The sequence below is a fragment of the Rosa rugosa genome, chromosome 6 (assembly GCF_958449725.1).
Source record: "Rosa rugosa chromosome 6, drRosRugo1.1, whole genome shotgun sequence".
Lineage (NCBI taxonomy): Eukaryota > Viridiplantae > Streptophyta > Magnoliopsida > Rosales > Rosaceae > Rosa > Rosa rugosa.
The window spans coordinates 11,245,436-11,261,441 of record NC_084825.1 but is presented as its reverse complement, the minus strand read 5'-3'; the positions used below and the strand labels follow the sequence as shown (position 1 = coordinate 11,261,441).

Here is a 16,006-nt window from a genome sequence, read left to right as displayed (position 1 = left end):
CCCATTATCGAGACATGTGGCTGGCGGACATGCACCAAACATATATGTGTAGGCTATGTACGTGGCAGTAGGTAACGAGTCATATATTTGTGGTTGACTAGCAATTGGTGGTAAATCACAGCTATGATAGATCATGTGCATTGATTATATAGCATGTACACAACAGCTCTATGTGCTCCAAAATAGAAAGAAATAAATCAAGTCCAATTATATGTGCCCATGATATGATGTATGTGCAACAAGTGGAATTGGATGTGGGCATCAATTATTCCCCCACGTAGCTTATGTGAGCTAGGTAGGTGTCCAGTTGACAGCTTGTGTATTGGCATGGGGCACATAATTAAGGTGATTGATATGTGCAGCACAGACAAGAGCGCAGTGTGGACAGGCAGCTGACACTTTAGTTATGTGTGGCACTTGGTGTGATTTCTATTTATAAACGAATAAGCAACAGGTCAAAGAAGTTTTTCTTTGGACTAGATATTTGCACAGGCAGTAGGCTGTATATGGAGTTAGAAAACTTAGCTTTATCTTAGCTGCTGGTTCTGGTGTCCGAGCAAGGTTGAGTCCCGTCGGTTTACCATTGTTGTCAAGTACTCAGAGAATAACGCAAAGCACAATGCTACTACCCAGAGTAAATAAGAGTCTGAGAGAGAGAGACACTCATGGGTGTCCAAAGTAGATAAATGGGTGACCGCGGTGCCTTGATTTCTTTGTCGCTGGCGGTTGTTTGGACTGATATACTTGTGCCAGTAATGCCTAGCGGAGGATATATGGCTAGCGGAGCGGAGGATTTGGTGCTCAGCGGTGACCTGGAGCTCAGCGGAGCTCTTCTTGGGCGGATGTGTTAAGAGTGAAGCATCATGTGGTGCACATGAAGGAAATGAGAAGAACCGCTGCCGCTGACGGAGTTCGGCGGAGGAACTTTGACGCTTCCGCTGACAGTGCTTGGCGGAGGATGCCGGTGCTGCCGCTGGCGAAGGTACTCCCTAGCGGTGTCGCTGGCGGTGATTGAAGAGGAGAAGCATGCCTTGGCGTTGGTTGCCGGGTTACCGCTGGGATGGCAGGCGGAGCCGCTGGTGGCAACTAGCGGTGTCGCTAAAGGATGTGGCGGTGCGTCCAGAGGACTTGGCGAAGCTGTAACCGACCAAAGAATTAGGCGGAGATTTAGTCCGCCACAGAATTTCGAAGCCGGAAGTCGGAAACGAAGTGTTATGGTCTGGTGCTTGGCGGAGGTTTGCTAGCGGGATTGGCTAGCAGAGGTTGGTGGAGCTTCGACCAACGAAGCTCGATGGAGCTTAGTTAGTGGCGGTGGAGACTCGGAGTAACTGCCTGAAGCAGAGGTTCTCGGCGGTGTTTCACTCAGCGGTGCACAGTGTGGCGGAAGATTTTCCGTCGGAGGTTAGCTAGCGATCCGTTTCCGGAGGATGGCCTACTAGCGGTAGCAGTCAAGCGTGCCGGCGGTGCCTAGCGGAGCGGAGGTGAAGCTTTGGCTAGCGAAGCTCGCTCGGCGGTAAGCCTGGTGGCGGTCAAGCTTGCTGGCGGAGCAGAGCTGGCATCGAGCCCGGTGAAGAAGGGTTGCTGCAGTTCTCTGGGCTGAGCGGTGGAGACTCGGGCAGAGAAGAAGAGCTGGCGGAGGTGGCTGGGTGCCCAGAGCAAATCTCTGGGTGTCCAGAGAAGTTTGCCGCCAATTTTTCAATTTTTTTTTTTTTTTTTTTTGAAGTTCAGTGTTGACCAAGCCTTGTTCGGCGTTGACTTTATCTAACAGGCGTTGACCGGCCCCGCCGGGCGTTGACCAAGCATTGACCGGCCCCAATTTGATGTTGAACGAGCGTTGACTCGACACTTTCGGGTCAAAGTTCGTGGTAGGTGACGAAGCCTTTGTGTTGGCTTCCCACAGACGGCGCCAATGTTAACGTTAGTGATCCGTGGGATCTCTAGTTAGCTTTAGAGAGAGAGAGAGAGTGACACAAGCGAAGTATAGTGGTTCACCTCCCGCCTTAGCGGGAGACTACGTCCACTTGAAAGCTTATACTAGTGTGTCGAGCCTTGCGGCCTAACAAGATTACAAGAGATGTAATGGGATGATGTTTAAGTAGGAGGAGGCATTTCTTTTATAGGTGAAGGAAGCCATCTCCTTTACATTTTCTTAGATGTGGGACAAGCAAACAACTATTCTAGTATAGAAATGCATATTATGGAGGCAACTTGGCAAGGCCGGAAATGTGGCTTCCCGGCGGCGGATTTGCGACTTCCGGATACCGTAGCGTAGCTTGAACATAGGGCTACAAGATGCAAGTAGCGGTTGGGCCTCACCATGGCTTGTGAGTGTCCCAAAGAGGGTGTTAATTATGCTTGGTGAGATAGCAAACTAGCCATGCATAGTGAAAGGTATCTACACTAAATTTTTTGGAATCTCATAATCCAAACAATGCCACCTCATTCTAAGCTAGTGATTTGTCTCGCTTGGTCTTTTCGATACTTGATACCTGAACAAATTATCTATAGGGGTGAGCTAGTAGGGACGTCATACCTTTTTAGGTTGCTATCAACTAAGTAACAAACAAGTTTCAAGCAATAAATTGAAAGACAATGCATGAATGTGATATTAACTCATCACTCTTCTCATACACTCCAAGTAATACCTCATTTCTCTTTTGTTAGTTATCTTATTATAATTCTTCATTTCGCCAGTGCAATATGTTCGATTGTTTCCATATGATCATTTCATCAATCTTACTGAAAATGCTTCACTTCCTTTTTGGTGTATGGGTGGCTGAAATTCGCATGTCTCTATCAAGTGATTAACTCAACCACACAAAAAGTTATTTTGTTTTCTCTCAATTCTTATGAATTTCAATATCTCGTACTAATCGATATTCTTTTCTGACAATTCAAGATTTTTTTTTCCGAAAACTCATACTCACAATTCTTCACCAAGAAATTTTGGACTGCAATTCATTTATTAACCCTTCACGAAAATTTACAATTGCAATTCGATCACCTGATTTAAAGCCAATAATTTGTGTGACATGTTTTTTTCTAAAGCCAATAGCTATTTGATATATATGCTACCCCATATATTTTCCAACCAACAATCCCAACGGCCCATATATTTAACAAGCAATAATTTATGAAAATTATAAGAAAAATATTCATTTACCCAAATTTGAGCTACACTATTTATCGGAGGTTTATGATTTTTAGAGAATTTGCTTAAGGGGTTGATCTGTGAATACATGGACCGTGTGTGCTTGGAAATAAGGTATAGGCGTCTTGCAGCGACAATTAGTGCCAATGCTAGCTTCTCTATGTCGAGGTATTGAGTCTCGGCGTTAGTGAAACCCTTACATGAGTAGTATACCAGTAGCTCTGATTCGTTTTCCCTTCTTATCAATGCAAAGCTTATAGATGTTCTGGACATAGTGAGGTATAGGTACAAGGTTTCACCCAGGATGGGTTTTGAGAGCCATGGTACCACTACCAAGTAATTCTTGATAGCCAAAAATGTTGTCTCGTGCTTTGGGCCCCACGTTATGTGCTTGACATGTTGAGTTTTTAGGAATCTGAAGAAAGGTGCACACTTGTCAGTAAGTCAAGCAATGAACCGAGCGAGAGCGACAATACGCCCCGTTAGGCACTGTACCTCATTCATGGTGCTTGGTGTTTTCATGTCTAGAATGGCTTGCACTTTTTCTGGGTTTTCCTCAATTCCTCTAGCTTTGACTACTAAGCCTTAAAATTTTCTACCGCCAACAACAAAAAGACATTTCTCATGCTTAAGGCACTTACAACGGTATAGAATAACTTGGAAAATGATATCCAGGTTGTGAATGTGTCCCTTGGCGATAAGGCTTTTGACCAACATTTTGTTGACATACACCTCCATTATCTTACTGACTTGGATACACATTTACGCTAGCGTACGTATCGTTGTCAAGATTGGGAAGTATAATGCCCAAAGTTATCGTACCACGGGGATTAGTGGCTAACCCACAATCCTTGGGTAGTCGGAACTAAAGTCACAAGCAAATAAAGAAAAGTAAAATGAATAAAAAGGCTAATCTAAGGCACCAAGCCTTAGCAATGCTCGGCTTTGGTTTTGCTTTGGTTTTCACCAAAGCCTAATCAAAACTAAAAGCCTAGTGTTGACTATTTACAATGAGGTAGAAATTGTCATTAAACATTATGATTTAATTTTCTAAAAAGACTAAGTCAAAAACTAAATTAACAACAACAATTAACAACAAAGAAAATGAAAATAAAAGAGAGATAGGTTTGGGTGCTAGGGATCACTCTCTAGCAATTTCAATGCAACGAACACATTTCAAGCAAACAAACATATTTTCATGAGAACAAAATCCCGTACTTAATGCCGGTCAAGGCCACTAAGCCGAATTTCCTTAAGGGTATTCACATTTTCGGTTAGGACAAATATGAACTCTCTAATTCATGAGTTAGTACCTTAGTAGGGCTACCAAAACATGAACTAAAGGCCTAGAGCTCTAGAAATTAGGGATTTAAGCATGCAATAGTTACAACCTAAAATTTAACGATTGCTTAGTTCTCTACCTAATGCCGGTTAAGGCCACTAAGTCAATTTCTTTTATTTGGTATCCATTCTTCCGGTTAAGGCAAGAATGAACTCTCTAACCCTAATCATTATGCCTTGTTAGGGCCACAACGTCTAGGATTAAAGGCGAAGGGCACAAGAAAATAGAAACTTAAGCAATCATTCATTCTCGATTAAGCAACTACTTGACACACCACACTAATTACATGAAGCTAGTGAACAAAAGAACCACCAATTGTATCACACATCACAAATCTCAACACATAACAAAGAGAGTGGTTAATTCCCTAAATTCATGCATCAAGAACCAAGTAGCATAGTAATTAGAGTGCACCCATATGAAAATACATTATTTATCACTTGAAAAATATGTCAATTACATCAAAATTGAGCTAGAATTAGAAACCCTAGCCTCCAAAAGTAACTACTCACAACCCATATTCATGAACATCAAAATTACAAAATTCAAATAGCAAAGAGTAGAGAAGTGTAGGAGAAAACAAGGAGAGTCACAAATAGCTATGAAGTTAGCATGACAAGCCTTGAAGCTAGCATGACAAGCCTTGAATTACAACCCCACAAAATACCCAAATCTTGAATCTTGTAGAAATTGAGTCCCTTGATGGATCCTTGAAGCTTTGTATGAGTAGTCCTTCAAATCTCAAAACAAAATATAAAAATAAAAAAAAATAAAAAAATGGAGGAAGAAGATGGGAGAAGAGAGCAGCCCAAAGGGCTGCCTCTGTTTTTGGTACTGTGCGGCGCTCTGTTTTCTGTCTCTTGAGAGAAGGGAAAGAATCAAATATAAGGGTGGTGGTCTCCAGATTTCGTGAGAGAGGAAAAATGGTCTAGGATGAGGGCTGATGTGTCAAACTAAGAGAGGAGCAGCCACGTGCTGAAAAGAAAGAAGAGGTCAGCAAATATAATTAAGCAAACTCTTTGCTTAATTAGTTAGAAGGTGAACACGTGCAGGTCCTTGACTTCTTCTTTCATTTTCTTATTATTATTATTATATATATATATTTCTTTTCTTTTCTATTTCTTCTTTTCTTCTTTCTTCTCCCTTCTCAATGTATTTCCGCAAATACTATCGGAGGCAATTAGATTCCACTCCCTTGATGGCGTTGACCATGATGACCCGCATTGACTATTTTGTCCTTTTGTCGGAAACTCCATTTTGCTCAATTTTTCCGTCATTTTCTTTCGATTTCCGCAACTCCGCTTATTTCCTACAAGTAAATAAAAATGGATTAATTACATTATAATTAACTTGAGGACTAACTAATTTCTAGTGTTTTAGATATAATTATACGCATAAAAATGCGTGTAATCACTTACCGATATGATCAGCAAACATTGAGTTGACCAATCATTCGTAGTTGGCACCAGCATTCTTAAGCCCAAATGGCATGACCTCGTAGCAATATAAGCCTTTTTTCTGTGGTGAAAGCAATGTGTTCTGTAGGCGAGATTTATTTTTATCTGGTTATATCCAGAATAGGCATCTATGAAGCTCAGTAGCTTACGCCCAGTGGTAGAGTCGATAAGGTGATCAATACGAGGTAATGGGAATCTATCCTTAGGGTAGACTCGGTTAAGGTTTGTGTAGTTAACACACATTCGCCACTTCCCGCTGCCTTCTTCACCATCACCACGTTGGAGAGCCAGGTGGGATATGAGACTTCATATATGAAATGTATATCATGTTATCTCCTTACCTCGGCCTGCATTGCCTTGTACTTTTCCTCATTGTAAGCTCTTATTTTCTGATGTACCGCTATCTGTGATGGAAGGTTACTGAGCTTGTGTGTAATTAGTTATGGCAAGACACCTGGCATGTCAGCGTATGACCAGGCGAACACTAGTTGGTTAGCCTCAGGAATTTTATCAGGGCGTCCCGGAGTTGGAGTCTAGGTTAGCACCGATCTTGACTTTTCTCTCTAGGTTTTCTTCTAAAAGTGACACCGATATAGTTAACTAAATCGATTTTTAACTTAGTTTCTAATTTTAGGTTCATTAGAGCAGATTAAGAAGAAATGAACTTAAAAGAGCATGAGAAGTAAAGGAAACCTTGGAAATGACAAAGGCAAGGCACAAGGGATGCAGAAATGAGTTGAAATGAAGAAATGGAGTATTCCTGGTCCGACTAGGAATCTCAGTCAAAGTAGGAATCTTGGGTGAACTAGGAAACATGTTCGGAGAAAGCGAAAAATGCAGAGTTCTAGTTGGACTAAGAAACCTACTCCTGCCAGGAAAATGAATCTTAATGACACAAGGAGTCCTAGTTGAATTAGGAGAGCAAAAGAAGATTCCGAAAGGTTCAAGAATATTTCATGTGAAGAGTCCTTGTTTGACTAGGAATCCTGAAGACACAAGGAGTCCTGATGGGGCTAGGAAACCTTAGAGCACTAGGAGTTATGGCTGCTTTAGTATAGGAAGGTCAAGCTGCGCGTGAATCTGACATTTGACGAGAATTTTTGTTTTGAGGCCCAAATCACATCAGGAAGCCCATGGACAAATTTATACTTCATATTTCAAATAATATTGCACATGTGCTGTCCATAGAGGATTCTAGAAGGGTTTGGTGTCATCCTTGGAGAGTTTTAAGGGATTATAACATGCAGAAATGATGGAATCAAGTCCAGATACATTACTTGTTGCTCACACTCTTATTTGGACGAAATTAGAAGATAAAAATCAGAAAAATCCATTATTATTTCTGCAAATATATCTTATCTAAGATTTTAGACACTTCTCCTTGGTTGGTTGACGCAGATGAACTTACATGGATTTATTTGATTGGTTGGAACTATGTGGAACAATCAAATAATTCCTAGAAATTAATAGAAGGGTCTAGAAGACTTGGAGACTAAGGCTTGCCATCCCCTATAAATAATTAAATATGCACCATTCTAACGTCAAGTCTCATTCATTCTTTCTTTCTTTCATACGTCAAAACTCTCTCCATTCGGTTCTCAAATTTCTACGTTTTTCAAGCAAAGAGGAGAAGAAGAAGAAGCCGTGAGCAAGCCCTAGCCACCATCATCCACCCTTGTGCTATAGCATTGAAGTCTTGCTTTCAAGATTCAATTGTTCAACATCTCAAGTGTTCCTCATCCATCCCTTCATGGGGTAATTCAATCTTTTTCCTTGTAAACTCTTTCGTTTTTCTTTGTTTGAATTCGTGAACAATGATTTCTAGTTAACATATAAAGTTAAGGGCAAAGTTTAAAGCCCGTCTTTATGCTTGAATGAAATTTGCAATTTCTATATGTTGGTTTTCATGTTGCTTATGTTAGTTTGCTCAATTAGTTTTGTTTTATTGAAATTTCTTATAAGTTAATCTTAATTTGTTTGAAAATTTTAGGATTTACATGTAATTGGTGCTAGATTTAGGATTAACAATTTACCTAATAGTTTTGTAACCCTAAATCATAAGTAGTAAAGGCTTTGGACAAAAGTCGAAATCAAGTAAGGAAGATTACAAGTACATGAACTTTCTCATACTAAGTTGTGCACTTAAGTTGACATCCTTTCTTTATTCCTCATGCATTGAATATGTTCATCAGTAGCTAACTTTTTAGACTATGATTGCATGTTCAATAGGATTAACTTAGGTGCTTCCACTTAGATTAATTACTCAAGGAAAGTAAAAAATGGGAAATTGTTTGCTTTTTAACGTTTCACATTGTCAACTTCTTTCTCATGACATAGAAAATCAACTATAGGACTTGTAATCGGATTTCGTGCATGGTTTTAATCTTTGTTCCTTGAGTTCCACCATTCTATACGTGTCTTTACATTTTCTTTATTTTATTTATTTTAATTTTTGATTTTATAATCTTAAAACCCCCCTAAATTTCGATCTCATGTAATTTTGTTTATTTTTGTAAATAATATTTTATACTTTTTGTTAATTTTTTATTTGTTTATGCAATTACAGGTGTACCCTCAATCCCTGACTTGAACAATCCCCATTTACCATATATTAATGATGACATTTTTTAGGGTTGAATTGCGTGCTACTTACAGCATATCAATCATTTGCGCAAGACGGTCTCGGTCCTAATTTCCCTAAGGAACGGGCTTTCCAAAATAAGCGAGGGGCCTTAGAAGCAACCAATGAGGATTTTGGTTGGGCTTAAGCATCTGAAACATTATTGAAAGCAAAGTTGGGGATTACAACATCACCTAGGGCACCATCACCATGATGAACGCAATCCATGGAGTCATGGAGGGGGGCGGCAATGGCCTTAGGTCGGCAGTGGACCGCGGTGACGCCAGAAGCAGAGGCGGCGGCGGTCACACTCAGTCCAGGAATCAACCTTTGATTCTTGCTTCGTTTCGCTCAAAAGAATTAATGTTTGTATGAAGTCTTTAGTATACGGATCATCATATCACGACAAGGATATCCTAATCGGTTATGCCAAAGCCAATATATGTCAAAATCCAAGAGATCTTCTCTTATTACATTATTGGATTCAATAGGTCGAATTGTAGTGACATAATGTTCACCAGATTAACACATAAGCTTCTCTAAAATGCCCTTCCATCAGCAATCATTAGAGGTAATGCAAAGGAACTCTTTTCCATTCTCTGTATGTGTTTTTGCATGGAATCGTTTGGCTCTGCTATCTTTAAACCTTAATATGGTTCGATTTGCCGTAGGAGCGTAGAGAGCTTCTGTGATAGTAATCAAGGTGCCATTTGGCAAGAGGAATTGGGTCTTTCCATGTCCTTGAACTAATCCTGATGACCCAGCCATTATAGTCACAGAGGAATATGTAGGCAACATCTCTAAGAATAATTACCTATGACGGAGAATGGTGTGTGTAGTAGCACTATCCGCAAGACATTGCAATTCTCCCGAATCCATTCCTAAAAGAAAAGCACAGAATTAAAATGGAGTCATAATAAAAAAAAGGATTAATTTCAGTTTACCCCCTTGAGGTTTGAGGGTGTCATCATGTCACCCCCTCTATTCTCAATTTTGAATTTTTACCCCCCAAACTTTCCAATTTCAATCAGCCGTGTCCAATTTCTCCTATTTCGTCCAAATTGGACGTTAACTTTGACGATCGGACCCACTTTGAGGGCTAAAATGGTCATTTCAAGACAAAAAAAAAACTTTAAATTTTCTATTTTTTCTTTTTTTTTTCCTGTTTCTTTCTTTTCTTCTTTTTTTTTTTTTTTTTTTTAATTTTGTCTTCAACCTATACACCACAAGTTATAATAGGTTTATAAAAACAAAAAGATACTCTAGGTGGTTGAAAGCCGCTCACTGGTCTACGATATTTGTGATAGATATCCAATAAAGTGAAGAATTTTAGGATATATCCCCAATAAAGTGAAGAAATATCTGTAAAAAATGAAGAATTTTAGCATATACCCCCAATAAAGTGAAGAAATATATGTGTAAAATCATTTTTTACAGATATTTACAGATAAAGTGTAAAATCATTTTTTACAGATATTTCTTCACTTTATTAGGGATATATCCTAAAATTCTTCACTTTATCGGAGATATATCATAAATATCGTAGACCAGCGAGCGGCTTTCAACCACCTAGAGTATCTTTTTATTTTTATAAACCTATTATAACTTGTGGTGTATAGGTTGAAGACAAAAAAAAAAATAATAAAAATGAAGAAACAGAAAGGAAAAAAAAATAGAAAAAATAGAAAAAAAAAATCCATTTTTTTTTTATAGTTTTTTTGTCTTGAAATGACCATTTTAGCCCTCAAAGTGGGTCCGATCGTCAGAGTTAACGTCCAATTTGGATGGAATAGGAGAAATTGGACACGGCTGATTGAAATTGGAAAGTTTGGGGGGTAAAAATTCAAAATTGAGAATAGAGGGGGTGACATGATGACACCCCCAAACCTCAGGGAGGTAAACTGAAATGAATCCTAAAAAGAACTCAAAATTTTATTCATAAGCCAACGAAGTACATCATTGTTTCTTTGACCAAAAGAAAATCTAATCTAAATACTAGATAATGCAAAACAATGGTAGTTGTTTGACTTCTTTCGATAACTCCAAAATAAATGTGACCAGGTGAGTAGAAACATGTCGGTGGAGCAAAGCTCACTTAAGTACCACTTATCTCAAAACCTTCCTAGACATCACACTTTGGATGAGCCTAGTTGAAGAAAAACTAAACCATTGGCATTTACTACAAAAATTATATGGCAAGTGCCTATAATACATCTCTTGGAAAAAATAAAAGACTTATACAAAATCGCCAGTCTCTTGATCTTGGCCTTTGAAGTCTTCCACCCTCATATCGAGATCACCATCTTGATCTTCTTGTTCCATTGCTTCATGATATGTTCTGTATGCGTTGGCAACCTTCTGGGATGCAGTGCAAGCTTTTGCCCAATGTTCGGGCGCTCCATATCTAAGACAAGCATCTTTATGATCTGGCTCCCTTAATCGAGGCACCTTTGGGGAGCGTTTTGGATGGCCATTACCCTTGGTGGTGTCACCACCATAGCCAAAGGCTTTGCCTCCTCTCTCTTTACACGTTGACCTCCACTATTCTGTGTTCGCTTGTTTTGGCGGTTACCTTCCTCATTGGGGCGAGAATATGGACCAGAACGTCCAGAATTATCCCTATGTTTAGGATTTCGCTCCTAGCGCCCTCCCTTAGGGGCGCGACTATAATTAGACTCTAGAATAGACTTGGTTCCCACGAGTCTAGAGTTATAGTTCTTCACAAGGATGTTGTCGTGCTTCTCAGCTACATTCATGGCTCCAATTAGCTCACAAAACCTTGTGATGCGTGCTGCATTGACATCTATCCAATAGTTCTTAGCAACCATCATTGCAGAGACGGGGAAGGTAGAAAGAGTCCTCTCGATCACCATCGCATCAGTGATATTCTTTTCACAGAATTCCATCAGATATTTGATGTGAAGGGCTTCCAAGTTTTCGTCAAGAATAGTCTTGAAATCACAGAAGCAGAGATTGTGCCATCTCACTTTTAAATTAGGAACTAGGGAGTCACGAACGTTGCTAAATCGCTCCTTGAGTGAGACCCAAAACAATCTACGGCCTTCTTCATTCAGGCACTCATATTGGAGCGAGTCATCCATGTGACGAGTCATGAGGATGACGCCTTTTGCCTTGTTTGCCTCCAACTCATCTCTATTCGCTTCCAAAGCGGCAGCTTGGGCAGCAATAGGCACGTTCCGGCTAGGCTCAAGAATCGTTTCAAGGATTTCTTGAGCCTTAAGATGCTGGCGGACATCATGAACCACCTTGTGATATCCAGAGCCTGTTGTCCCCAATGGAGCAAAGTCCAACTTGTTCAAGTTACTCATCCTGAAAAACAACAAGAAAAGAGGGGTTAGTTTCAGAGCGGAAAAGGCTACCACGAAAACAATAAAAATTTCTGAGCATAGTCGCTTCCAAGAAATTAGGAATTTCTGAGAGTAATCGTTCCCAAGAAATTTGATTCCAATATGTATTGGATTAGATCGAAACAATGATACGTATGTGGTCGATCGTATATTCTCAACAAAATCTAAGTTTGGAGATCTCAACAAGCTGCAATCTTGGAGATAGCACGAACCCCCACAGTTTGGCTTAGATCTCCCAACAAAAGAAGAAGTTGGGGTAGAAGAAGGAAGGTTGAAAGTCCCTGAGAAAAGAAAAGAATTGAAAGCGGAAACTTTTATAAAAATTTACTTTGTTTTGGGGTCGCCGGAGGTGGCCGAAAAAATTCGCCGGTGGCCGGAGGTGATAGTCGCTGGCCAGAGCAAGCAGGTGCGTGGCCGGAGGCTTGGCTGGGGCTGTTGATCGCAAACATGCGTGCTGGGTTGTTGCAGGGGCGCTGTAACTGTGCAGGTGTGAGGCTGGCGAGGCTAATCTGCTCAGCAAATGGCAAGGCTAGCTGTCATCACTGGGGTGTGCAAGGCTAGCGGCAAGGGTGTGCGAGGGTTGTGGCTGGTGAGGCTAACCGAGGGGTCAGCGAGGCTAATCTGCAGGCACATTGGTGCACGAAAGTGGGGGTTGTGGCTAGTGAGGCTAGCGAAGGAGAGGACTGTGGCTTGTAAGGCTAACCTGTAGGCACAAGGGTGCGCGGCAGGCGAGGCTAGCCAAGGAGGGGGAAGCGAAGCCAACCGTCAGGGCAGAGGGGTGCAGGGGCGCGCACGGAGGTAGACATAGGGGTGCGCTAGCGAGGCTAACACAGCCGGTTCGGGGCTTTTCCGGCCGGTTCTGGACTCCTGGGATCGAGGGCTTTAAGGTATGCGACATAGGTAGCTAGGGTTTGAAGTTTATGATTTTAGGGTTTAAGGGTTAGGGTTTCGCGCTGATAACGTGTTTTAGGGAATCAGAAATTGGGAGAGAATGAGTTGTGCTTTCATTGATAATATGAGCCTCTTTATATAAAGGATTACAACCACAGAATACGAGTCTTACAAGGAAACTGAATTATACAATGAATAAGATATCTCCAAGAATATCTGTAAGACTAACCCTATTATAACTCAAACAAGTAACTAGAGTTTGGGCCAGACACACCAACTACGTATCCTTCAACATGGTGGAGAATATGAAGATTAATGTTATTCAATGAGAAATTAATTAGTATTTGTATTTAATTAATTGGTTATGTATATAGTTTTCCTTACAGATTTAGATTTTAAAAAATTAGTGTACTTATTAGTCATTTTGCACTTGGGTAACATAGTCTTTCAATAATTCAAATGTTTGTAGAGTGAACTCAGAAAATAATTTAGTGGCAAATAGCCACACCCTTTTTAAAATTCTATTTTTAAATGTTAACTCGTGAATGCCCCGCCTTATATCAACTTTTGGCTCAGTCCTTGAGTGTGTTGACTTTGTAATTTTATAATTTTATAATCTTTTGGCTAATAAAAATTTGACAAAAGATAAAATAAAATAAACTTTAAGCTTAACCATAATTTCTTTGGAAGTTGAAAAACTTAGGGGGCGTTTACGTTATACTTGAATGAGATTGAGAAGGAATCGCAGAGAGAATGAACGAGAGAGATAAGGAGTCATTCACATTCCAGTGTTTACTTGTTAGAAACAGAAATGGTTATCATTTAACTGCTTACTAAAATGTAGGAATAGGAATTATAATGAAGTTGATTACTATAATACCCTCATATTCAATCACTCATTAAAAAAAAGAACATAAAAACATGTTTGAAAAACAATTGCATCCTAATAGACAATCAACTACATCTAAGGCAAATGAATTATGAAATTGGACAAACATGAGATTATGGTGATAATTGCATATTTGACCAACTTGTGAGACCCACCCCATGGAACAAGCATAATTATTACCACCAGTTAACCATTAAAACTAGAATTATTATACAGATCCATCACCTATTCATCTGGGTATGGCAAGAATGCACTATTGACATACACATACAACTTTTCCCATCATATAAATTGAATTTTGTACAGGTAGTTTTGGATTATCATAAAAATATGAGAGTAGCTTTGGAATGAAAAAATTGATTCACCAGAGAGGAGGAATTACTATCACCCCCTCTTATGGAGTAAAAAGAGAGGAATCATTCCAAATTTTGGCATGAGTCCCATATTATTTGATTCCTCCTTATTGTTTTTGAAAGGGGGCTGTACGGCTGCCCTCAACCCTTGATTAATGAAACCATAGAATACAAGGGAATGACATAGAGCCTGAACCCCAAATTACAAAAACCATCAAGAGGACGTCCTAAAATAACACCACTAAATTTATGTATTCTAACATGCACTAATTAGCAAAGAGTGCTCTACAAGCTACTCCATTTGGTTTAACAAAGCGGTGACATAACGGAAAGATAACTCTATCATGAAGAAGCATCATTACAAATAGCACAGCTTTCCTACTATGTTGTCGCACGGAAATAATTCTGGCAACACTCTGTTCCATCCTGCTAATAAGAGGTTGCATCCATTTGATCAAGTAAACTGCTCACAAACTCGCTAGACCAGACAAGGCACACTGAGTGTGCAAGCCAGGACAAAGCCCACGTCGCCCTACCAAATGACTGTAGAAACTTATTGCCTGCAAGAAGCTACGTTTAACTTCAAGTAAAAAATAATAACATAGAAAATAAAAGTGCTCTTGACCATTTAGCCAATTTGAGCCCAATAAATGCACGCTTACTCCACTAAAAGATTTATGTGCCCACTTACCCAATTTAAATGTAAAACGACAAGTGTGCCCTTCAAATAATTAAAAAGTCATTGGAGACTTTGCCGGACTCCGATCACTGATCACGGGACACGGGTCACTGGTAGCCAGAATCGGGTCACCGGAGGTTCCCAAAGAGATTGTCAAAGACTTTTATTACCCCCCAATAAATTTTTATTGGGGGGCAATAAAGTTTATTGGGGAAAATAAAATGTTTATTGGGTACTATTAGGGGCAATAAAACAGGACGCCGGACTCCATTAAGGGTTCAGAGGTTGCCGAAAATTGGCAAAGAGGTCGTCAGAGACTTTTATTACCCCCCCCCCCCCAAATAAAACCCAATAAATTTTTATTGGGAGGCAATAAAAAGTTTATTGGGGACAATAGAAAGTTTATTGGGTATTATTGGGGGGCAATAAAACCGGACTCCGGTAACCGATCACCGAATTCCGGTAGCCGTCACAGGATTCTGGCAGTCGGCGACCGGAGTCTGGCGAAGTCTCTCTCTCTCTCTATGTGACAAAGGGAGAGAGGGCAAAATAAAAATAATAAAAAATAACTTAATTGGATGTAAGGGCAAAAAATATGTAATTTGTTGGGTAAGTGGGCAATCTTATAAGATGTTCGGGTGAATAGGGTTAGTGTAGCTCAAATTTGAGCACAGCGAATCCCAGCCCCGTCGCCACATTGTAATTACCACCAGGTGACCTCCAATCCAGCAACAACCACTCAAACCACTCTTCAAGTAGTATGCACACCTCTCTGGGGTAAAACGAACCCCGCCCAGCCTGCCAACCATCTATCCTCCGCCGCCCATCCACATTAGACCCTCTCAACGATCTGACAGCGTCTCCGTCCCCTCGCAGCGTCTACACCGGCTGAGCCATGTACCAATGAACACTTGATCTCCTCGGGTCCGTCTGACGATGACATCACTAGGGCGTGCCGTCGGACAAGGCATAAAATTTCACAGAACTTGTCAAGCGTGTGCAGCGCGTTCTAGGTCAGAGAGAGAAGGAAACAAGAGTCGAGCATGATTCCTCCTTATAATGCAAGGAGAATGAGAATGACTCCCCTTAATTTCATTCTCATTAGTAATTGGTCATTACTTGTTTATAAACGGCCTCGTTGATGAGAAAAACGGAAGAGGATTCGACACTTTTCTCATTTCTCATTTCCCCTGAATCCACCAATTTTCATTTCTCATTTCTCATATCGACGACTAAATTTTGATATTTCTAGTAGG

General features: G+C 40.3%; 1 long non-coding RNA gene across 1 annotated transcript; it reads left to right on the top strand.

The window, feature by feature from the left end:
• Positions 1–7,521: 7,521 nt before the first annotated feature.
• LOC133714356 (uncharacterized) lies at positions 7,522–9,174 on the top strand. The gene is made up of 2 exons (XR_009848620.1): positions 7,522–7,705; positions 8,517–9,174. It is a non-coding gene; the product is annotated as an uncharacterized LOC133714356 (long non-coding RNA).
• Positions 9,175–16,006: the final 6,832 nt, after the last annotated feature.